Source organism: Ailuropoda melanoleuca, chromosome 8, assembly GCF_002007445.2.
Source record: "Ailuropoda melanoleuca isolate Jingjing chromosome 8, ASM200744v2, whole genome shotgun sequence".
NCBI classification, from domain to species: domain Eukaryota; kingdom Metazoa; phylum Chordata; class Mammalia; order Carnivora; family Ursidae; genus Ailuropoda; species Ailuropoda melanoleuca.
The window spans coordinates 52,704,021-52,727,491 of record NC_048225.1 but is presented as its reverse complement, the minus strand read 5'-3'; positions in this window follow the sequence as shown (position 1 = coordinate 52,727,491).

The window sequence follows — 23,471 nt, the reverse complement described above, 5'->3', positions numbered from 1 at the left end:
CCCTAGTCCAGCTCTCATACCTCCCATGACAGGGAGCTTACTCCCTGCCCGGCAGCTCCTTCCACAGTAAGAAGATTCTGACTGATAGCAGACTTGAATGGTTGTACCCACACTGGTTATACCTGCACTGACCTCTGCCAGATGCTGGGCTGGTGCTTTCTCTACCTCCTTTCACGTAATTCTCACACCCCTGAGAAGTAAGAATTATAGCCCATTCTCTACAAACTCTGAGCCTCAGACTAATCAAGCAACCCCCAAAGTCCCACAGCTACTAAGGGCAGAGCCGGGATTTGACCCTGGGTCTCTCTGGTTCCAGAGCCATTTACACCAGAAAGCATTCGCCTCTCTCCTGCTTCAGCCACACACAACCTTGTGCCCTTCTCCAAACCCGTGATGCGCTTTCATGAGTCACTGCCTTTGCCTAGCTCTCCTTCTGCCTGGAACGCCCTCCCTCCATGTCCACTTGAAAACTTTTGTTCTCAGGGCTATGTCTTTCTTGGTCGTTGTTTTACACACGCACGCACGCACGCACGGCAGCGGGAGTGGCTGCACTTAGCCTGCTTTCATGACATACAGTAGGCACTCCATGCTTGTCTAATCAATACAGGAATGCATCAGTAATTCCAGCCCTCCACTCAGCTCTCACCCACGGTGGCCAGTCTTGCTGACCTCCTTCCTCCTGCCTCCAGAGCACATAAGCTGGTCCTGGACTCCCTCAGTCCCACTCCCTGTCCCCCTCCCCACTCAGATGCCCTGGCATCTCTCTTGACCCTGGCATTGGCACAAAAGAGGGGCTCAGAAAGTGGAATGCGGTGGGACATTAGACCCTCAGTGAAACTTGGAGATGACTTTATCTAACCCCCCGTTGTCACAGAAGAGGAAACGGAGGCCCAGAGAAGACAGAGTTGGAAGGTGGGGACTCTCAGCTCTAAGTCTCCATCCCATCAGCTGTCCTCGCCAAAGACAGACGCAGAGGAGGCCTGTGGAGGTGGAGGGCCCAAGCTGGCTCTAGGCTTTCAAGCCAGGCCTTCCTGCAGCTCCGCTAGCAAGGCCTGCCTCGGGGGCCCTGGAGGGGTAAGCTGGGGGTCAGGGGGAGTTACACAGGCTCCCGCTTCCCCACAGAGGCCTTTGATTTTCCAGGCCAAAGGCCTGCTCCTCCCGCTGGCTGGAGGAAAGGCCCCTGGTGGGTGCTGAGTGTGAGGCTGAGGCTCAAAGTCGGCCTGCAGCAGGCCTGGCCCTCAGCTTCCGCCATAAATTTACAACCCCAAAAAGGCCTGGCATCCTTGGGGGGTGGGGGTGGAGTTGGGGAGAGTGGGGGTGGGTTTCTGTGGTTGGAAATGCCTTGTTGGAAAGTCTGAGGAAGACAAACTAGCTTGTCCATGCCAGAGGAAGAGATGGGCCTGCCCTGGGGGGAGCAGAGCCCGCCCACAGGGACCCCACAAGGAGGCCGCTCAGGACAGGCTTATCACCTAAGCCCCCAGTTGACTAGGCCATTTCCTGCTTTGCCCAGACTCCCACTTTTCTTAGGTGAAGTTCAAACTCCTTCATCCGGATTCAAAATGCAGGGGGTCAGGTCAGCAAAGAGGGAAGATTGATTGACTCCTTACCCTCAGACCCTTGGGGGCTCTCTGGGGCTCAGAGCCACGCAGACCTGGCAGAAGCTCCCGGTCTTGCAGATGCAGCCAGGGCCCCGAAGTGGAGGGTCCGTGGCAGTGGTGGAGGCGGGACCAGCACACGGGGCACTCGATAAATCCTTGTGGAATGAGCCCAGTCTGCCAGAGAAAAGACAGCAAGAGAGGCCCAGCTCCTGCGCAAGCCCTCGAGCAGTCCGTAGGTTGAGACCCACTTCAGAGGGCCCACCTTCGCCCCCCTCTGCTTCACGGCATCAGCGCCGGCCTCTCCTTGGCACAGCAAGACCTGCAGCAAAACCTGCTGGAGTCCCTGCACACCAGATGCAGGCCAGCAAGTCCCACTTTCTGCAGACCAGGAAACTGAAACTGAGGACAAGCGAGTAACTCGTCTCAGGCCAGTGAATGAGACAGACGGTTCACAAATGTGGCACCTGGTTCTTTATCCAGTGCCACCTACACAGCTGAATGATGGCCCCGGGCCTGGGCTAGAGACCAAGATAGAGTCACGACATTAGTGCTGCAGGGGACACTCGAGATCGTCTAACCTCCCCCAGTGCCACCTCTGTGCCAGGCCCTGTCCTGGCCCTGGAGCCACAGGGGTGATCAGATCTGCCCCTGCCCTCCAAAAGGCCATTTCCTGGAGAGACAGGCCCTGAGACAGATCCCCACATTCAGAGTGTTAAGTGCAGGGATAGGGAAAGAATCAGGCACTCTTTAGGAAAAGTGGGGGGAAAGGCCATCCTGGACAGAACAGCAAGTGCAAAGGCCCTGGGGAGGAGGGGGTTGCAGAATGGCAAAGCGGGCCAGCCACTGAAGGCAGGTGGATTCAGGGCATCTAAAGAGCAGGGGGGCAGGCAGTTTGCACAGAAGCAGGAGAGGCGGACAGGGGCTGGATTGGGAGGGCCCTGTGATTCCTTCACACAGCAAGTTGCCAGCAGAGCCCAGCCTGTGTCCCAGGGGCCAGGCCCTCCCTTGTTCCCAGCCACTCACCACAAAGAGCCACATGTCCCCTTGTCTGGGCTAATGGAGGGACACAGGCCAGGTCATGGACCAAAGGCCCCCCCAAATGATGTTTTCAAGGTCCCTCCCAAGGACCTTGGGAATCAGGCCTCCAGACCTGCCAGTCCTCACCTTCTCTAACCAGGAGTTAGCTCCCTGAAGTCTTTGTTTCATCAGGGTCATTCTCTCCCAACCTGCACGTCAGACTGAAAACAAACAAAAAACAACAATCCCGGCTTCTTCTCCCCCCGCAGCTCCAGCCCTGCTTTTCCCACCACAGAAGGAGTGACCCCCTCAACCAACGCTGACCGCTATCCAAAACTCCCCAGCGTGGGCTGAGCCTGAGGCCAAGGTGTGGTGGGTCAGGCCTGCCCCAACACTGAGGGAGGGGCCCGGAGCATAGAGTCCATATAAATTAATTTAATTGAGCCCTATTATCACTTTGCTCCAAGCCTGCAAGTCTAATCTAGCGTTGAAGTAATTCATTGGGTGTGAATGTCCCGGAGCCAAGACTTCCCTCTGCTCTCGGAACAAACTCTCCACGCCTGGCCCAGGCTCCCGGCCACTGCCGCCTGGCTCAGCAGAGGGCCTATGTGGGGAGCAGGGAAGGCAAGGGAGGCCTTAAAATAGCTCTTTACTTTGGCTGTATCCCCTGACTTTCCCAGAACGAGGCCCCGGTCCACACCTCCAATACATACACGCTGCAGCTAGAGTCACACATCGGGGTGACGTTTTGGCCCTCGCAGACCCCAGAGATGGCTGAGGGGTCCCAGGAGACCTGGGTGAACCCTGATTTACCATGAGTTGTTGGATAAGTCCATTTCTTCTTTCTGTGCCTCAGTTTCTTTCCCTTTCTGCAGAATTTCTCACTTTAGTAGCTGTGTGACCTTAGGCAAGTTATTCCGCCCCGCTGAGACTCAGTTTCCTTCTCTGCAAAACAGGGAATCCAAGAAGGCTTCTCTCCCAGGGTTATTAGGAGGATTAAATGAGTTAATAGGGGGCACCTGGGTGGCACAGCAGTTAAGCGTCTGCCTTCGGCTCAGGGCGTGATCCCGGCGTTATGGGATCAAGCCCCACATCAGGCTCCTCTGCTATGAGCCTGCTTCTTCCTCTCCCACTCCCCCTGCTTGTGTTCCCTCTCTCGTTGGCTGTCTCTATCTCTGTCAAATAAATAAATAAAATTTTTTAAAAAAAATGAGTTAATAGATGTAACGATGCCTTCCCCATCACAAGCACTCCGTCAGTGTTCGCTCATTGTTATTGTGAGACCCGGGTGGTGTGGGGGCAGGGAGCCCTTTGTGCAACTGTAATTGCTGAGGCCAAGGTACACACTGCAGTTATAATTTCAGAAAAGTGGGAGGGAGCTGGGCGGTGTGGTTCCCACGGAACTTTTGTCCCAGGATTAGGGCACCTGAGAGCTGAGAGAATGCAGGTTGCCCAGCGTGGTGTTGTTATGATTAGATTTACATACTTTATGGTGCAATTATTCAAACCCTGATGCCAAGCTCATTAAGCAATCAGGCACCATGAACAGAACCCTCTGGGTTGAGCCCCAGTCTGGAGGGGAGACATGGCCTTGGGGGCCCCTGGGGCCCTAGTTGAGGGCAGAAGCAGCACACTCACACGTGAATGCAAGTGTACGCACCACACACCCATGGGGGGCCCAGGTCCTGCTGAGGACCTTGTCAAGAAGAGGCAAGGGACACGGGCCCTAAAGGGGGTGGGGCGGCTAAGTATTTACTGGTCTGCCTGCTTCTTCCCTTACCTACCCTGAAATACCGACCAACCTTTGTAGGGCCCTCCTGTGCTCCAGGCCCTCTGCCTGTGCTCACCCCTGAACCACATGGCACCCTGAAAGGCACTGTACTTAGTCACACTACTTCTAGTATTAATACCCACTTAATAAATGGGCAAAGCGAGAGGTGGCAGGTCCAACCAAAATCTCTCCCCAGCAGGCATGAAACCCAAACCAAACCCACTAGAATCTGCTCCCAAATTCAGGGCTTGTAAGAGACAGGTGCTGTCTTTGGGGGGTGTTGCTTGGGAAAATCAAGAGAACGCTGGGCTGGACGTTAGGAGATCTGGGTGGGTCCCTTCACCTCCCTGGACCTCCGTCTCCCCATCAGAGCAATGGAGGGGACAGCCTGTCTCCCACTGGCCCCTGTGCGAATTGGTTGAGGCCACTGACAGGGCTCGGCACACATGAGGCACACACTAGGTAAAGCAGCCTCTAAACTCAGCCCCAGAGCTGCCGAGACAGGACAACACACGAGCAGCTCCTGACAAGCCCCAACCTCGGGTAAGAAGAGTCTTCCTGATAATGAACCCTTGTCCCCTCATCTATCTCTGAAAGAAGATGCCCACCTGGGCAGAGCGGTTGGAAATCAGGCCTCTGTCCTTGTTACCCAAGAGGGAACTTCTTTTGTTTTGTAGCCAGTGGCCATGCTGGGGAAAGTGGTTCTGCTCCCCCTTTCTTCCCTTCCTTCGACTCCCAGAGCTCCGCGGAAGCCGGGAGGAAAGGCTCAGGCAAGATGCACGTAGGGCTTGGTGGCCGAGGCAACTTTCACCTGTCTTACCTCCAACACACCTCCCAGTGCAGGTTCCAGCTGACCTGGCTGGTCCTGGGCTTGGGGGATTTTCTCTCTACCCTCCAGGATGGCCGCCAGGGCTCTGGAAAGGTAGCAGTGGTTCAGGTCAGGGACTCCCTCCCGGCTCCGACTCCTCCCTTTCACCTGGAAGTCTCGTCTCCTATCCAGGTGGCTACTACCCACCATTGATTTGCTGGGCACCACCGTGCAAGTCACCATAGCTCAGCAATCCCGGCCTCAGTCCTTCGTCTCTAGAATGGGGGAATGAACTGTACCTCTTCCCAGAGCTGTGAGAACTATCTGCAATGCACATAAGAGCACAGGCGAAGCTCTTGATAAAGCTTTCCAGATGGCTGGGGAATTGGGCGCTTTGTTTTGTTTTGTTGTTTAGCCTATCTAACCCATGAGCTTGGGAATGGCAGGGCCCAGCTCTGGCTTGCCTATCTTTCTCCTGAAACATACTACTTACATCACCTGCTGGCTCTCAGCCCGTACCCAGGCTGTGCCTCCGAGGGATATGGGAGGCCAGGGGTGGCACTGACGCCCGAGTGAGGACAGTGATGAGGCCTGAGATCTCCCCCCTCCCTCCGTGCCCCAGAGGTGACTTCTGCAACGCCTCTCTGAGCGCCAGGTGAGACCACGTGGTGGAGGGACCACCCTCTCCCTGCCCGTGCGCTGGATCATTGGATTACTTGAAGCACCTGTAAGACCCACTGGAGCACGGCTGCCTCCATGGTGCCCCGAGGGTAAAGCCGATGCCGACGTTTGGGAGTAGACAGGCTGAGACTGAGAAGCCGTGCAATCACAGATCAATCAGAGGCAAATCTCAGAACCCCTGTGAGCTTGTTTCCGCATGTGTCATGGACCGTGCTTGGCCTGCCAGGTCGCCGTACAGGACTGAAGGGTCAGGAATGCCGCCTCAGCTGTCAGCCCTTTGAGAGACTAGCTCTGCTGAAGACAACTGTCTCGCCCGAGGTCATACCCCCTCCTAGGGCCAGGCTTTATCAACAACCGATCGATTTGCCCAGCCACCATTACCCCAGACTGGGGCAACGCAGAGGCTCTTCCTAGTTCTAGAGACCCCGTGGTCAGCAGAGGACCTCATGAGACTAGATCACAGCCTTAGGGAGGGCAGCAGAGAGTACACGGAGGGACCTAACTAGATTCTGGAGGTCAGGTAAGACAGCTCCAGGAAGGCAACGGAAGGAGGAAACTGGCCAGCCGTGGATGCCATGAGGTGAGGATGGAGGGGCAGAAAGGCACAGGCTCTGAGAGTTTGAGGAGCTGGAGGAAGGCCAGGTGTAAAGGGCAAGGAGGTACAATACAAGGCTGGAAAGGTGGCACGGCCGGGCACCGACCCCCAGAGCACGGTGTTCGTCTGTGGGCATGCGGAGCCTGGAAGAGTTTCAAGCAGACATGGTCAGGTCTGCGTTTTGGAAAGATATCCCACTGCCACGTGCAAGATGGGGAAGAGGGACCAGCTGGGCAACTGTCCCGATCCCAGGAAAACTTGACAGATGAGGGTTCGACGAGGGTAGTGGGGTAGACATGGAGAAAACTGGAACTAGCGGACACTTAGCTGGAGGTGGTACCCTCCGAGCTGACTGCTGGTTTGTTGAGGTGTCACAGGTGAGGGAGAGGGAGAAGGGAGCCTGGAAAGATGCCGAGATGGCAGGAGTCATTCAGGGGCCTGGGGAAAGCTGGAAGAGAAAGAGGCTAGGTGTGGTGGTGCTCAAGTGTTCCCGTCTGAGGAGCCCATGGGACATCCCAGCACTGAAGCCCAGGCACCTGTGAAAGAGAAGAATCTGAATCTGGGAAGAAATGTCCAGAATGTGGACAGAGATGTGGGGGGCAGCTTGGAGATGGACTGTGAGCAGGTCTGTGGGGGTCTGCTCCGTGATCACAGCAGAGCCGAGGCCCGCGACAGCGAGCCTGCTGGGTAGATGAGAGCAGCTTAGACTCTCCCAGGTCGTGATGCCCACAGCCCGGGCCTGAAAAGTGGCAGGTGCGCAGGATGCCACCGCAGCCACCACCCTGGCTAGGAGGCTGATGGGGGCAGTGAGGAACAGGCCCATGGTCCACAAGCGGCCCCTCCATCTCTACCGGCACCTCAGGGCTACCGCACAAGTTATCTTCCCAAAACAGATAAAGAAAGGAAATTACCCACTTGCTCAAATTCACACCTTCAGGCAGCACTGGGGATTAAAATAAACCAGTCTGGAGTTTACAGCTTGATTTCAGACTCCCAGCGAGCCCACCGGGCATTGAGCGTTCAGGGCCAGTCCGGCCTCTCCCTCTGCAGCTCCCACTTTCCTGGGTGACCATGAAGACTGAGAGGCTGGCTCCCTGGGCTGTGGGGAGAGTGGCTGGGGAGTGGCGCAGGCTTGGTGACCTGCAGAGCATCGCAGATGCTGTCTGACCCTGGGGCTGGATTGTGGGGCCTGTCCCCAGCAACCCCTGGCTGATGTCAGCGGGTCTGCTGGCCGAGCAGGCTTGCTTGGGGCAGAGAGCAGAGCCGAGATGGCGCATCTCTGGGACGAGGCGGTATGCAGCCTCGTGGGACTAACACAGTGTGATGGGCGCTTCCACCACCCTCCCTCAGTGGGGCCGAGGGCCAAGCGGGCAGGGACAGCAGGGCAGCTTCGGGTGAGCATCTGCGGGTGCACTCAGCCCTGCCCTCACTCCTGGTTTCTGAGGGACAGCTGGGAGGTCCCTTGACCCCAACGGACAGGTGGGATGTTTGAAACCGAAGTGGAACACGGCTTTGCCCAATGTCGACCAGCCAGCTGGCGGCAGAACTGAGGCCCCAGACTTGCCGATTGGGAATATTTGTGCTGCCTGTCTCTTCATTCATTCATTTCTTCATTCGTTCATTCCTTCACTGGTTCAACAACCTTCCTTCCTGGCCTTGTCATGGGAGCTGCAGACAAGCCCTGCCCTCGGGGAACTCCTGGTCTGATGGAGAAACAACCACATAACTAGTCAATGACAACATGCAGCTTGTGTGACAGTTCACAAGGCTGGGGGAGCCCAGGGAGAGGCCCACTCCAGGCTCTGGTGCAAGGTCGAGTCTGTAGGAAAAGAGGGCTTCCTACGGCTGTATTCCCAGCTGATCACGGAGGACAGAGGCAGGAGAGCCACGCAGGAGGGCAAGACACAGGAGCCCATGGAGGGGACACCCTGCTGTTAATTTAGCCTCTATCCAAATCCTGGTTCTCTTCCCCTCCTTAGACTTGCCATGCCTACCCTTCAATGGTGGGGGACAAAGGGAGAGGAAATGACACCCCAGGTAGTTGTGAGGAACAAGGGTGGCTCTGCTCTCAGGTCCCCAAGGGGCACCTCCTCTCTGGCCAGGGGCCTGAATGCCAATAAGGGCAGGGGCTCATTCAGCACCCCTAGCCACTGAGAACGAATTCATTTACTCACTCGCTCCTTCAACAAGTATTTATTGAGCCCCTACTATGTGTTAGCTGAAATACATGGTTATTCTCACCAGTGACAATCACTTGAAGAAAAAAACAAAAGTGATCTTTCCCCATACACAAATAGGGACATTCAAGTTCCGGTTCCCCCACTTAGTGGCTTGGCAGTTTGGGGTCTCAGCTGGTCATCAGGGCTAGTGACACTCACACCACATAGAGTCGCTACATGGACCGCCGGAGAAGGTATTCGCACCAGGCACCAGCCGGAGCGCGGGAAATGTTTGTTCCCACTCTCCTGACCATGGGCTGAGCACCCTCAGCGTGCCCTTCCCTGGGAAGGAAGGGGGTGTTTCAGGGATGAGGCCGAGCCTGAGGAAGAGCCAGGAGGCCAGGAACAGAGGCTCTGCAGCAGGTTAAGACTGGCCTGATTTCCCTACTTGGGGTGGGATGATGCTTTGCCCCTCACGACCCCTGAGGCAAGCTGGTGGCAGCTGGGGAGCAGTGACCAGAGGCCCCAGGATCCAGAACTGGGTGTCTAGAAGAGGTGATCCATCTTGACGTTGATGACCCAGGAGAAGTTACCTTCCAGAAGTGGCTGGACCCCTTGGCTGAGTCAGGGGGCAGACCTGACTAGGACCCCATGGGAGCCCCTGGGAGCAAGGCTCCCAGAGAGAGGATGACCTCATCAGCCACTGAGATGCCAGCGGGCGAGCAGGCGTCAGGCTGAGCTGGGTGTCGCCACCAGGCAGACACCCCACTCCTAGCCAGCACCTCCTCGCACTGCCCTGCCCCAAACACATCTCCAAGCAGATGACTGCAGCTAGAGGGAAGTCCTCCAGCACCATCAGGAATGAATTTCAACCAGTAAGGCATTTTGAACACTCCTTCCTAGGGGGTGCGGGGTAAGGCAGGGATGCCCAGCTGCAGGGGTTGTGCCAAATGACCTCCCAGGGTTCCCCCAAAGAATGTGAGCCAGGTCTTGGAACAACGGGAGGGAATGTGCTTTGAGTCGCCACCAAATCAGACTGGGAGTCAGGAGACCTGGATTCTGCACCTGGCTCATTGTGGGACCGGGCAGACACAGTCCCTCCTTGAGCCTCAGTTTCTCCTTCAGATAATGAAGGGCTCAGGCTTAAGCACCAGGGCTCTTCTATTTCTGACTTCCGTGTAACTTCAAGACTAGGGACCCAGACACAGGGGCCCTTTGGGGGACTCCAGGCTAGAATTTTCTTTATTGGTGCGTAGACCACACCAATGTCGTGCAGCAAGTTGAAGACAGTCCCGTTATTGACGCTGTGACCCAGAAACCTGAGAAACTCTGGAGGTCCTTCCTTTTGCCCATTCCCAGCCTCTGGGTTTCCCTGCAGCAAATACTTGCAGCTCTTACCACGTCCTGCCTTCTGTGGGCAGCCTTACCTCTGGCTTCCCGGCTTCCATCCTGCTGACCACAGGACTCCTTGGAAAGTCTTGTTATTTTGGCCCAGCTTGATCCCAGACCATGAGCCACCCGCCGAGCTGGGCCTTGCCTCTCCCTGGATCACCAGGTCAACCTCTTCCTGGGCTTCCAGCCACCGGTCTCTGCCTCATAGCAGCCACGTGAACACTTCTGGTACTCAGGCCCCAGGTCCCTGCCTGGTTCAGAACAGCTGGGGGCTCCCCATGCTCTAAGACAGGGCAGAAGCCTTATTTCTTAAGGGCCTTCTGTCCCAGGCACCCCAAGTGGCCTCCTGATGGCTCCAGAGTAGCCTTACTCATATCCTCGAGGACATGTGTCCCCCACTGGCCTGCAGTCCCCTTCAGCTATGGCCTGAGGCCTTACTGTGCCCACAGCCTGCTGAGCTAGGTTCCACTCTCTCATTCACTGGCCATGTGACCTTCAGCACTTTCATCTCCTCTCCCGTAGAAGGGAGGTAATTGCAGGCTCTGACCCGTCCATGTTGTGACTGTGAGCCTGTTGTGCACACAATGCCTGGCCCCCGCAGTGTGCAATCATCTGACAGTCTCTGTACCTATCCTCTGTCATTCACCCAAAAAGACTGAGCTCCAACAGGCCAACCCTGTGCCAGGGTCCCCACCCAGCAGAGGAGACTGACACAGGGGCACCCCGTCACACGCTGCAGTCACAGCCATGGGAGCCTAGGAGGAGCACCTGGGCCTCCACATCTCAGAGGGCCCACTGAGTGGTAGAGGATGAGGGGGAGTTTGACGGTACGACAGGGAAGGGAGGGTCAGCATGAGCGAGGTGTGAGGGGCTCAGACCACACTCGCATGGCTGAGGCCTGGGAGAGGGAGAGGGCCTTGCTCCCAAGGCCCGGACTGCTGGACTAAGGCACCTCCAGGGGCCGGGCAGGGAAGGGCTTCCGCAGGGGAGGGTGATGGTTGGATCTATGTGTGAGAAAAATCCTTGGGGGCGCCTGGGTGGCACAGCGGTTAAGCGTCTGCCTTCAGCTCCGGGCGTGATCCCGGCGTTCTGGGATCGAGTCCCACATCAGGCTCCTCTGCTGTGAGCCTGCTTCTTCCTCTCCCACCTCCCCCTGCTTGTGTTCCCTCTCTCGCTGGCTGTCTCTATCTCTGTCAAATAAATAAATAAAAAAATAATCTAAAAAAAAAAAAAAAGAAAAATCCTTGGACTGGGGGGGGGGGGCAGGCACAGGGAGCCGTAGAAGAAACCCACAGGGCAAGAACCCGTGAGGGGGCTAGGAAAATGATCCTGGCCAGGCAGATGGTTGAGGACTGCGTGGGATGGGAAAGTGTGGCGGGGATGGCAAGGAGGAGGTGAACTGGCGAGGGGCTTAGGAGGAGGAAAGGACAGGATGACATGCCATATGTAGCAAGCTGGAACCACTTCTCAGTGGGTTAATAAACCCACTCAGGCAAGCCCCTCCCTCTCTGGGCCTCAGTGAAAGGGGCCAGAAGAGCCCTGGAGGCTCTCCCTGCTCACACATCCTGTGGCTCTGTCACGCAAAGCAAGCGTCTTTCCTAGCTTCTGGACGAGGGAGAACAAAGCTCAGCCCAGCCTAGCCCAGCCCTTCTCAGAGCCCTATCAGCAGAAGATGGGGTTCAAAAGCACCTGGGCCAAGCTGGAGAAGGGGTCTCACCCGGCTAGGTGAGGGGCAGGTAGCCCCACCCCTGAGGCTGGATAAACAGAGCTTCAGCGCCACCTACTGTCCACCTGGGAAGACGTCACCAGTCCCAGGGGCCTGGCTCTGACCTACTAAGTCCCACTGGATTGAAGGACTGGATCCCACAGGGCTCAGTGCCTTCTGGGAGCTAGGGAACTCCACAGAAACTGACCAAGGGCAGCAGTGGCATCTCAGGGGCCATCCAGCCCAGTCCCTGTTGTCCAAGGTAGACAAAGGGGTCCTGACTTGCTTAAATAGGAAGTCCTCAGCAGGAACTCATGCCTTCCATCCCTGGCCTTAAAATCCTTCTGTTACCTCACTGTTACTAAACTCTATCCAAAAGCCCCCAGACAAGAAGTTTCAGGAGACACTGTAGAGACCGTTGTTTGTTTTCCAGGCTGACCAACTCTAGTGGAGGGGGAAAAAAAAACCCTCACTCACTCACTAAGCACCTACCATATGCCAGTCATATAGAATCCTAATCCTTCAAGGGAGGGATTATTATCCCCATTGTACATTGATTGACTTTTCAGTCACAGAGAAAAGTCTGCAGGAGAGCTAAGATTCTGATGTGATCCTAACCAACATGCAGGGCTCCCTTAAAGACTGATGCACACAAATTAATTCTAGAACTAATCAAAACAGAAATGACCAAATACAAGCTTTGACGTTCTGAGATCCATAAGGGAGCAGGGAAAGCTCCCTGGAGGTGGTGAGGTAGGACATTGAGTGAGGCCCTGAATCCAAGATGGATGGATAGGGAAGGAGGATTTTCCAGGAGGCACTCATTGTGGGAGGAGGCACCATCCACCCTCTTGCTTCCTACTGGGGTAAAGCTGGGTTATCCACCCACCACTCATTTCCTGGTCCCCATATCCTGTCTATAATATCACAGAGTCCTACTCATTCCACAAAGAAATTCTCCAGTCTATCCCTTTTTCTTCATTCCCACTGCAGCTACCTTGGCCCAACTACCATGACCTCTGCCTACAGACTTCTCACCCATGTCCCTGCAACCTCCCAATTCCACCTCCCACACCAAACCAGAGTGGTCGTTCTTAAAAGCAAATAATCTGGCTAAGTCACATGCTCTGCTAAGAAACCCTACAGGACCCGCCTACCATAATTTATAAGACCCTGCTTCGTTGGTCCTTGACAGTCTCTCCAGCCCCTGACGCTTCGCCTTGAACGCAATACTTCTGAGACATACAATAATGGCAATTTCCTCTAAATGCCACCCTATTGGCCTTTGCATACTCTGTTCTCTCTGTCCGTGGTATTCTTTCATCTCTCAGAGCTTAGCTTAAATATCTCCAGGAAGCCTTCCCCGACCCCTGGGTCGAGTGGGGGGCCCTCCTGCAGATTCCTGTGGTGGGTCTGGTTGCTTCCGCTGCCCGCGCCCACCGCACCCTGAGCGCTAGGCTCTCAGGTCCCTCGCCCGGTATCCGCACGGGCATGCGCCCCTCGGCAGCTCGGTGGAGAGGGGCTGACTCGCGTCCGGACTTCTGCAAGCAGGGTTCCAAGCGGGAGGGAGGGAAAGGGGGGGGAAGGTGGGCCAGCACCAGAAGGCGCGTTGGAAAGTCCGTTTCCGCTCCCTCTGGGATCAGGGAATATTTATGGGCTGCTGGAAGGCAGAAAAGGAGGTAGGTGGGGGCCGCGAATGCCGGGCAGGCGGGATGCACCGTGCACTCGGGTTCCCTGCGGTTCCTGGGAGGGGGATCGGCACGTGCGGAAAGCGGCCCAGCGCCCCAACCTCAGGGCCGGTCCGCAGCCCATTAGGAGGCAACCGCAGCCTGGAAGCAGAGAGTCCCCAGCTGTTTCCTTCCACTCTGGCGGGGCGGCGCGGCCAGATGGAGGTGGGAAGGAGCCTGGGGAGGGAGGCAGGTGTGGAGCTCGCTGTGCTACCGGGGTGAGCAGACCACGTGTGACTCGGCCCACTGCACAGGCAGAAAACTGAGGCGGTCCTGAGACAGAGCCAAGAAAGGTGGTGCTGACTCCTGGGTCCGCGCTCTGACCACTGCGCCATTTGGCATCACTGTAAGCCTAGGGCAACTCACTCTTAGGTGAGCGCAAGAATCACGGGGACAGTTGTTAAAATGCAGGTTTTAAGGACCCCGTCTCCCAGAGATTAGGTAGGCCCAGAATGGGACCCGAAACAGGCAGGCCACACACCACATATTGTGAAATATTGGTGAAGAGGTGTTTTAGAATAGGAAGTCTTCCCTCGACTGATGGCCAGGATAAAGCAAGCGTGGAAGGGGTGGGGGAAGCAGAGAGCCTGAACTTGGAAGAGATGGGTTTGAATTCTGATTTTTCCACTGGGTAACCAGGAGTTGGCGATTAACCTCTCTGTGCCTTGATTTTCTCTTGCCAAACATGGAGATAACATTCAGCCCACAAGATTCTGTAATATCAAAGAGATTTGCATAAAAGGGCTTTGCAGCTAAACCACTACCATCTTTATTATTCACTGTCACTGCCAATCCTCTAGGCAAGGAGAGAAGGCGGCCTGATGTGGTGATGAGCTCAGGGGCCACCTCCTCTGTAAAGCCCACCCTGATTCAGTCACTTGGGATGAAGCCCTCCTTCTTCTGAACTGCACACCACTCAACATCTTTCCTCCTCGTTGGTACTCCTTTCCTGTGCCTGGGGCTGACTGTGCAGTACGTGTGCCTTATGTTCCCCCACGAGAACGTGAGCTCCTCCTTTGGGGCACCTCAGAATTAACAATAATGTCAAAGGGGTTCGGTAGTGGAGACAGACCTGAGTTCAAATCTCAATCCTTTCACTCACTAGTTGTGGGATCTTGGTCTGTGGACCGCCCCCCCCCCCGAATCTCTACAGGTATAAAGTGTAAATGTTTAAATGGGATAATGTCTGTAAGGTTCTATACAATGTCTGTCACTCAGGAGACCCAACTTGGGTAAAACCAGATAGAAGCTTGGGAGACTGAGGAACACATCACAAAGGATGGTTTTTGGCCTGGGCTTTGAGAGCCAGGAAAGGTCTTATTAGGTAAAGAACTAGTGGGGAAGGCTCTCTTCCATTTGCCGGTTATACTGTTTACTTCTATATATTGGTAGCAGAGAATTCCTGCTCTAAAATGTGTTGTTTCTATTCATTGAAAAATTGAAATAGGATAAGGATAGCAAGTTGAACACACACTGTGGTCTTTCCTAAAACCAACTAAAACAACAGTAAAGGGATTTATCAAAATACTAGAAACTAGACACAGCCAACAAAGAATAGTAACTGATTGGATCCTAAACAGGCAATAAAGAAAGTTGAAAAGCAGCCCAATTTACACTGTGAAACCTCCAGATGGCTCAGGAGTTGGCTGTACCAGGTACTTCTGGAAACTGGGTGGGAGGGGAGGCTGAAAAATAGGAAGATTGCTGGAAAATCTATTTAAGAAGCAATTAGACTGGGGTGCCTGGGTAGCTCAGTCAGTTAAGCGGCTGCCTTTGGCCCCATATGGGGCTCCCTGCTCAGTGGGAAGTCGGCTTCTCCCTTGTCCTCTCCCTTTGCCCCCTCCCGAGCTCGTACTCTCTCTCTCACATTCTCTAATAAATAAATAAAATCTTTAAAAAAAAAAAAAAAAGAAGCAGCAGCAGCAGCAATTAGACTCCCAGACACCCTCCTTACCTGGTAGACTACTAAAGGCCCATAGAGAGTAGCAGAGGATCTGTATTCTGGGGACACTGTGACAATGGGAATCAAGTAATGACTTGTGTGTTCAATAGTGAGGTCTCCAGTCTTTTTTCTCCATTCAGCTACCCAGACTCTGGCTGCCAGGATAGTACCCCCCAGACAGGAGATTGAAGGAGTTTTTTCTTGACCAGCTCAGCAGAAAAGACAAGGAGTGGCCCAACCAGCTCCATGTATTCAGCCCCAGTCATGACCATATGGTATCAAGTCTGCATTTTAGAGTCCCATTTTTAAATATGAGCCAACTACAGAGGATGAGTAAACATGTAAGGAAGACTCTGGTAAGAAAGAGCTTAGAACACACATGGGGGGGGGCGGGTACTTGAAAGACAGCAACTATGCAAAAAGCAGAAGGCTTGAAAGAGAAAACCATCATTAATGACCTAAGAGGTGAGGTATGGCATCCATGAGCAAGAACGGGGGGCTACAAAAAAGAACTCTTGGAAATTAAAAATATCATTGCAGAAAATGAAAAACTCAAAAGCACTGTTAGATATAAATTCGAGAAAATAGAGCAAAAAGGCTAAGCAATGGAAAGCAGAAAAGACAAGATAATTAGAGGGCTAGTTTAAGGGAACTCAGCATCTGAATAACAGGAATTCTAGGAAGAAGCAGTAGAGAAAATGTCCTAGAACTGAAATCCATGAGTGTCGGACTTAAAGACCCACTGAGGACTCAGCACCGTGGATGAACATAGATTGCTACCGTGACATCAGAATTTCAGAACTCTGAGAACAAAGAGAAGATGGCAAAAACTTCCAGAGAGAAGAAAAAAAGAAGCAGGCTTCATGCAAAGGATTAAGAATCATACGGGCATTGGATTTCTTAATAGCAAGATGGGACCTAGGAGCCAATGGCAAGGTGCCTTGAAAATTCTGAGGGGGTTATTTCCATCCCAGAATTCTATGCCTTAGCCAAACGATTATAGAGTGAAGATGGAATAAAGACACATTTAGTCATGTGAGGTCTCTGCCCGCTTTCTCGAGAAGCTGCTGGGGGATGTGCTTCAACAGAAATGAGCAAGTGAGTAAACCAAGAAAGAGGAGAGGTATCTAAGGATGAGAAGGTGCCATAAAGGAGGGGGCAGAGGAGTCCCCAGGCCAATGGTTTGCGACAGAAAGCAACTAATCCCAACTGGAACAGGACGGAAGACTCTGGAAGAGATTTCTTCAAGAAATGAAATTGGTAGACGATCCAACACATTTAAACATATTGAGAGCTTACATAACCGTAGTTGTTATGCAGGAAAGGAAAAGTAATCACAGAATATTACACTGCTCACTTGTCAGCAGCATTTATATGGCCTAATAATGCAAACGGTGAGTAGTACTCTTCCAACCAAACTTGTGATGTGATTATCCTGGGCAAGACACATGGTGGGAGACACAAAATGGATATGTGGGTATATAGAGAGAGAGCAAGGAGACAGAAGCCTAAAACTAAAACATCAAGAGGTAGCAACGTAAGCAAACGGAGTTGAGAGCAGTTGCCTCTGTAGAACAGAAAATGCGTGTGCGGGTGTGTGTGTGTGTGTGTGTGTGTGTGTGTGTGTGTTTTAAGCAGCGAGACTGTTACTTTCCGTTACAAGCCTTGTAGGCTTTCTAAATTGAACTACATGTGTGTGCAACTAACTTTTGTTTTTTTAATTGAGTGACAACAAGCCCCTAAGCCAAGGCCACTAGTGGCAGGAGGGCAGTCATTTTTAGCAGAAGGCTTAGTCTAATAGTGACCAATACTGAAATGCTAGCAGGACAGGAACATTCTGGGAGACTCTGGGGAGCTGAGTAGGTGGAATGTAGTTCATCTATTGAGAGCAAATTCAAATACCATGCCTTCCAGAAGATTTCCACAGATGCTGCCACCTCATGTGACACTTCCTCTCCCCCATCTCTTATCCCACTCTCATTACTGTGATCACTGCCTAGCTTCATCTGTACATATTTTGTCTGGCCTTACCTTCCACCAGGCTGTGACCTCCCCAAGGACTAGTGACTGCAGCCAAGTGGCACAGAGGGGCTGCTCGATAAATATTTGCTGAATGTGTGAATGGTCAGTATGCAGTGAGGGCTGGTACATGCTTATTGAACAGAATACTTAATACTTATCGAACAGAAAGGCTCTTTTTCCTTACTTACAGTCACCCTTTCCTATGTTTTTGGCACAAAGCACGTCCTTGATAAATGTGCATTACCTTGGTGGAGCGGATGTGGCCTCCTGGACTCCTGGCCTGCTGTGTGATTTTGAACAAATTTCTTAACCTTTCAGAAAGGTGCCAGAATTTCCTCCTGTATCAATGAAGAGATAAAACAGGTCAAGAATGGTCTCCTGGGTCTGGGAAGCGCGACCTGCGAACTGGTTGTGGTATAAGGGACGGCCACGTTGGTGCACAGAAGAGCCCTTAGGAATTCTTAGGTGTCCAGGAAGGCGGGCGAGTGGGAGGGCAGAGTAATGGCTAATGAAAAGCGGCTGGAGAGAGGCCTGAGTGGGAGAAGTGATTCATCCCCCAGCATCTCTTGCCCAAAGCCACTCCTCTTCACTGTCCCTTGGCCCTGGCTCTCAGCAGCCAGCAGTGCCGAGTTCTACATCTGAAGGGCTATTTGGCCAGATTCTCCCTCTCCCCTGGCATTGGTTGGGCAGAGTTCCAGGCAAGCCTACTTCCCTCTGGTTGGTGCAGCTCCAGAGACTCTGGCTCCAAGGGCTCAGACGGAACGGCCAAGTGCTCACACTGCATGGGGACATTAGATCATCTGGCCCGGAAGGTCCCCAAATGTTAGTTTTACAGATGGGTACATTTTAAATAAATAGTGGGAGAGCAATGTAAAGTTGCCAACTTCTCATTTTGCTGGGGAAAGAACATTAAAAAAAGAACTATCACTATGTTCTGTTTCTTGATCTGGGTGGTGGTTACCCCGTGTGTTCAGTGGGTTTCATAAAAAAATTTACTCAGAGAACTACCATGTACTATCATACCATCATTTCATTTGGAAAAAAAAAAAAAGACATTTCAATGCTATAAATGGCACATAAAATGGGAAAAGCGTAATCTCAATAAAGGACAGTGGTGAGCTTACAACAGCATACTTTATATGATGGTAGTAAAAAAAAAAAAAGGATATGTTAAAAATATGATAGTAGAGGGGCACCTGGGTGGCACAGCGGTTAAGCGTCTGTCTTTTTTGGCTCAGGGCGTGATCCCGGCGTTATGGGATCGAGCCCCACATCAGGCTCCTCTGCTGTGAGCCTGCTTCTTCCTCTCCCACTCCCCCTGCTTGTGTTCCCTCTCTAACTGGCTGTGTCTATCTCTGTCGAATAAATAAATAAAATCTTTAAAAAAAATTTGATAGTAGAAAAATAAATATGATATGATAGTAAAAAATATATGATAAAAAATTTACTCAGAGAACTACCATGTACTATCATACCATCATTTCATTTGAAAAAAAAAAAGACATTTCAATGCTATAAATGGCACATAAAATGGGAAAAGCGTAATCTCAATAAAGGACAGTGGTGAGCTTACAACAGCATACTTTATATGATGGTAGTAAAAAAAAAAAAAGGATATGTTAAAAATATGATAGTAGAGGGGCACCTGGGTGGCACAGCGGTTAAGCGTCTGTCTTTTTTGGCTCAGGGCGTGATCCCGGCGTTATGGGATCGAGCCCCACATCAGGCTCCTCTGCTGTGAGCCTGCTTCTTCCTCTCCCACTCCCCCTGCTTGTGTTCCCTCTCTCGCTGGCTGTCTCTATCTCTGTCAAATAAATAAATAAAATCTTTAAAAAAAATTTGATAGTAGAAAAATAAATATGATATGATAGTAAAAAATATATGATAAAAAATTTACTCAGAGAACTACCATGTACTATCATACCATCATTTCATTTGAAAAAAAAAAAGACATTTCAATGCTATAAATGGCACATAAAATGGGAAAAGCGTAATCTCAATAAAGGACAGTGGTGAGCTTACAACAGCATACTTTATATGATGGTAGTAAAAAAAAAAAAAGGATATGTTAAAAATATGATAGTAGAGGGGCACCTGGGTGGCACAGCGGTTAAGCGTCTGTCTTTTTTGGCTCAGGGCGTGATCCCGGCGTTATGGGATCGAGCCCCACATCAGGCTCCTCTGCTGTGAGCCTGCTTCTTCCTCTCCCACTCCCCCTGCTTGTGTTCCCTCTCTAACTGGCTGTGTCTATCTCTGTCGAATAAATAAATAAAATCTTTTTAAAAAATTTGATAGTAGAAAAATAAATATGACATGATAGTAAAAAATGATATGATAGAAAAAAATTCCAGGCGAGAAACAAAGCTTTATTTCGCAATATTATTCACACATTGGTTTTGTCAATTTAGGGATTCAGACAGGACGAGTTCTATATCCAGCTCATTCTTAGGCTTTATTGCAGTTGTGGAGGAAAACCCTGTTTTACTTGGTTATCTTGAAGGAAATGGAAACCACACCCAATGGAGTTCCACTGATTTTAGAATGTTCCATGAGAGCTGAGAGAGGCTGAGGACCGTGGGACACAGAGCCAGCAGGAGCCTGGTCACCCAATGCAGAGCAATCAGACCCTTACCTGAAACGGCATCAGAGCCCTAAGCCAGTCCATCCGCAAGTTTCTGGGAACCACTCCTCTAGCAGACTCCCCTATGAGAAAACAGGCCCAGAGAGAGGAGGTGATTTACCCAAACTCACACAGCAAGTCAGTGAAGCACTGGGGCTAGAACCCGGGTCTCTGGCCTGTCAGTCCCATCTCCTCCCCCACTCACCCTGGCTCTGGGTCTCCTGATAGCTGCTTCTCCTGACCCTGAAAACTGCTCCCCGGTCCTGCCATGTTGCCATAAACTCTCCAGGGCTCCAGCTCTGGTAGCCAGAGATGGGCTGGTGCTGGGGAGCAGAAGATCAAGTTACCTGCTTGGAGAGGGTCCCCTTCAGGAGTCAGCCGTTCTCCAGCTTGGCAGAAGGACAGCTTGGTGAGCTGGGCTTGTGGAAGATTCCAGAGCTTCTACGATGGAGGGCTTCGGCCATCCGACACCTCCTTTGGGGCTGCTGTCACCAACCCCAAGCGGGCACCCTGGCTCTGGGCAGAGGATGGTGGGGGTGGGTAGAGGAGGGGCAGGTTGTTCAGAAGCCTCTGCCAGGCAGGAGAAGGTGGGGTGCTTGGCCTCTGCAAGACGGCTTCTTTCCCACCTGGAAGGTTTTGCCCGGGCCATGCGTCCTCCCTGCTTCTCTCTCCTCGCAGCCATGCCTGCTTTCTAACAACTCTGCGAAGACTCTTTGATTAATGATGCCATGAAGAGACTGCTTCAGGGGACCCATGGCCTGGTCTACTCTCTGGGCCTTTGCCATCTAATCTGTGATGTGGTTGGTTGTGAGTATGTGGCTATCTCTAAGGTTCCTGTCAGCACAGACAGTGAGCCTCTCAGGTCAACTCTGATGGGTAGGCTCCCAGATGAGGATGTGGTCCCCTGGTAGCCCAGGTGGCTGATTCTAATCCTGAGCAGAGGGGTGGGGCCCCTTAATTTTTCTACCAGATGTCAGACTGCCTCATAGTAGGAAGAAAATCCAGTCAACTATACGTTCCAGGCACCTGGAAGGTCTCAATAAATATTTGTTGAGCAGATGAAAGAATATCGAGGTTCAGTTTAAGACTATTTTAAAGAAAAGTACCGCTGCTTAAAAAAGATAATCAAAGACCTAGTCCAGCTGCCCTTATCTGACAGAAGGGGAAATAGGTCCAATTAAGGCCCTTTCTTGCTGCAAGTATCATAGGAAACAAGGGGCCAGGTGGGTGTCCTGAGCCCTGCCATTTGAACACTGTTCTTTTCTTTCTTTCTTTCTTTCTTTTAGATTTACGTATTTATTTTCGGGGGGTAGGGCAGAGGGAGGTGGAGAGAGAATTTCAAGCAGACTGCTGCTGAGCACAGAGCCTGATGCAGGGCTCAATCTCAGGACCCTGAGATCATGACCTAAGCTGAAACCAAGAGCTGGACGCTCAACCGACTGAGCCACCCAGGCTCCCTGAGCACTGCTCTTCTGGTGAGTGAGAGCCCACTGAGAGTCAGGGCCAAATACCCCACGAGCAGCACTACCACTCAGCTCCTAGGGATACTCCCCATCTTCAGCTGGCACCCTGAGCATCTTGAAAATTCCTGTCATTACTTGGGCTAGCTTCCTCCACCCCCCTCACTTCTTTTGAATTTCTCCCAACTGCCCCCATCCTCTGCTGCAAGCTTTGTGACCTTGACCAGTTGCTCAGCTTCTCTGAGCTTCCATCATTACATTTAGAGGAAGGTTACTGACCTGAAGAATTGCCCTGAGGTTCACAAGGTCCAGCAGAGAAAGTATTTGATAAAGGCAACTTGCATGGAAACCTCACTCTGCATCAGACACGTGCAGGACACGGCCATTTCCTGCACAAAGCACTACAGGGTTTAGGTAGAGATTAGATTCACAGGCAGGACTGACCTGAGTTAGAATTCTAGCCCTGCTATTGACTTGCAGTCATCACTTAGCCTTTCTGGGACTTTCTTTTCTTATCTGTAAATGGAAAAAAGATACCCACCTTGCTGGGTGGTTGGGAGGATTAAATATGAACCGTACAAATGCCCAGTGCTTGGCACATAGTAGGTGCTCAATGCAGAGCAGTTTCCCTATGTCTCTCTCCCTAGGAAGTGCCCACTGGACCATCCTGGGCATGTGCACCCCCCCCCAGGTCCCCAGGTGAGCACTGGCCACCAGCATTGAATATATCTTCAGTGCGAGGCTGTGGAATTTTACTGGGGTCTAACAAGGAGCACCAAAAGAAAGAGGAATGAGGAGGCCCCAGGATGGAGAGCTTGGCGTGAGGGTGCTGTGCTGGGCTGGCAGCCAGCAGGCCTGGCCCTGAGCCCTGGGCAACCACCTTTCTGAATCAGATCCTTCCCTCAGAGCAAGCAAGCAGGCAAGCGGGCTCTGGCGGAAGCCCTGGCCAAGCACAGCGGAACCTTTGTGAGCTCTGGGCTCTCCCCACAGCCCCCCCCTCTTCCTTGTCGTTGCCTCCAAGGAGCCCAGGGAGTGGGGTTTGAGGCAGGAAAGCAGCTCCCAGGCTTCCTGGCCCTCATCACCTCCATCAGCCTCTAGCCACCTTAGCCTGGCATTCAAGGCCCAAGAGTCAGCCCCTCTCTCTCATCACTTCTCCTTCCAGCCTTGTCTTCCCCTCCTTGGCTGCCACCCTGTCTTGCCCATGTGGTTCGCTGTCTCTTCGATTCTTCCGCAGAGGTGTGAACAAGGCCAGGACTGTGGATGAGCAGGGAGAGGACTTCACTCCAGGAGAGGTCAGCATTTTCCTCCCATCCTCTGCTGCTCCTGGAGGAACACTTCACCACTGCCCCAACCAGTCCTAGACACTCCGACTCCGGTTTAGTCTTTACTTCGTCCTGAGAGTAACTTTCCTCCTCTGTACAAAGAGACAAAACCCCTCCCTTGGGCAGGCCCTGATAGGGCAATTTTCTGTCCACTCAGAAACTCAAGGAGACTCCCTGGACTCTTGTCCTTGCTCCCCAGCAGCCAGGCATGGCGGTGCCAGCTGCCTCCTCACCCCCCAGAACGGCTTAGGCTCCAGGAACCTGAACTCTGAAATGGCCGCGTCGCTGAGGTCTAGCCTTGTGGGAGTCATTGCTCAGAACTCTCCTCCTGCCTCCTGCACCCCTGGGTCGTCCCCCCTCATTCCTCAGTCCCACTGGGGGAGGGGTCCCTGTGACACTGTCGCCGAGCACTGTCCTACTCTCCCATCATCACCACCATGCAGGGCCTCTGCCTATCTTGTTCGCCACTGGATTCCCAGTGCCTGGCCAGGGCCTGGAACAAAACGGGCTCTGCAACACAAGAACTGCCTGCTTGGGCCAGGTCCTCCCACCCCCTATGCTGTCCCACCCGAACTCACCTTCACTTGACTAAGAACATTTCTTTTTCTTTTTCTTCTTTTTTTTTTTTTTTTTTTTTAGATTTTTTTTTTTT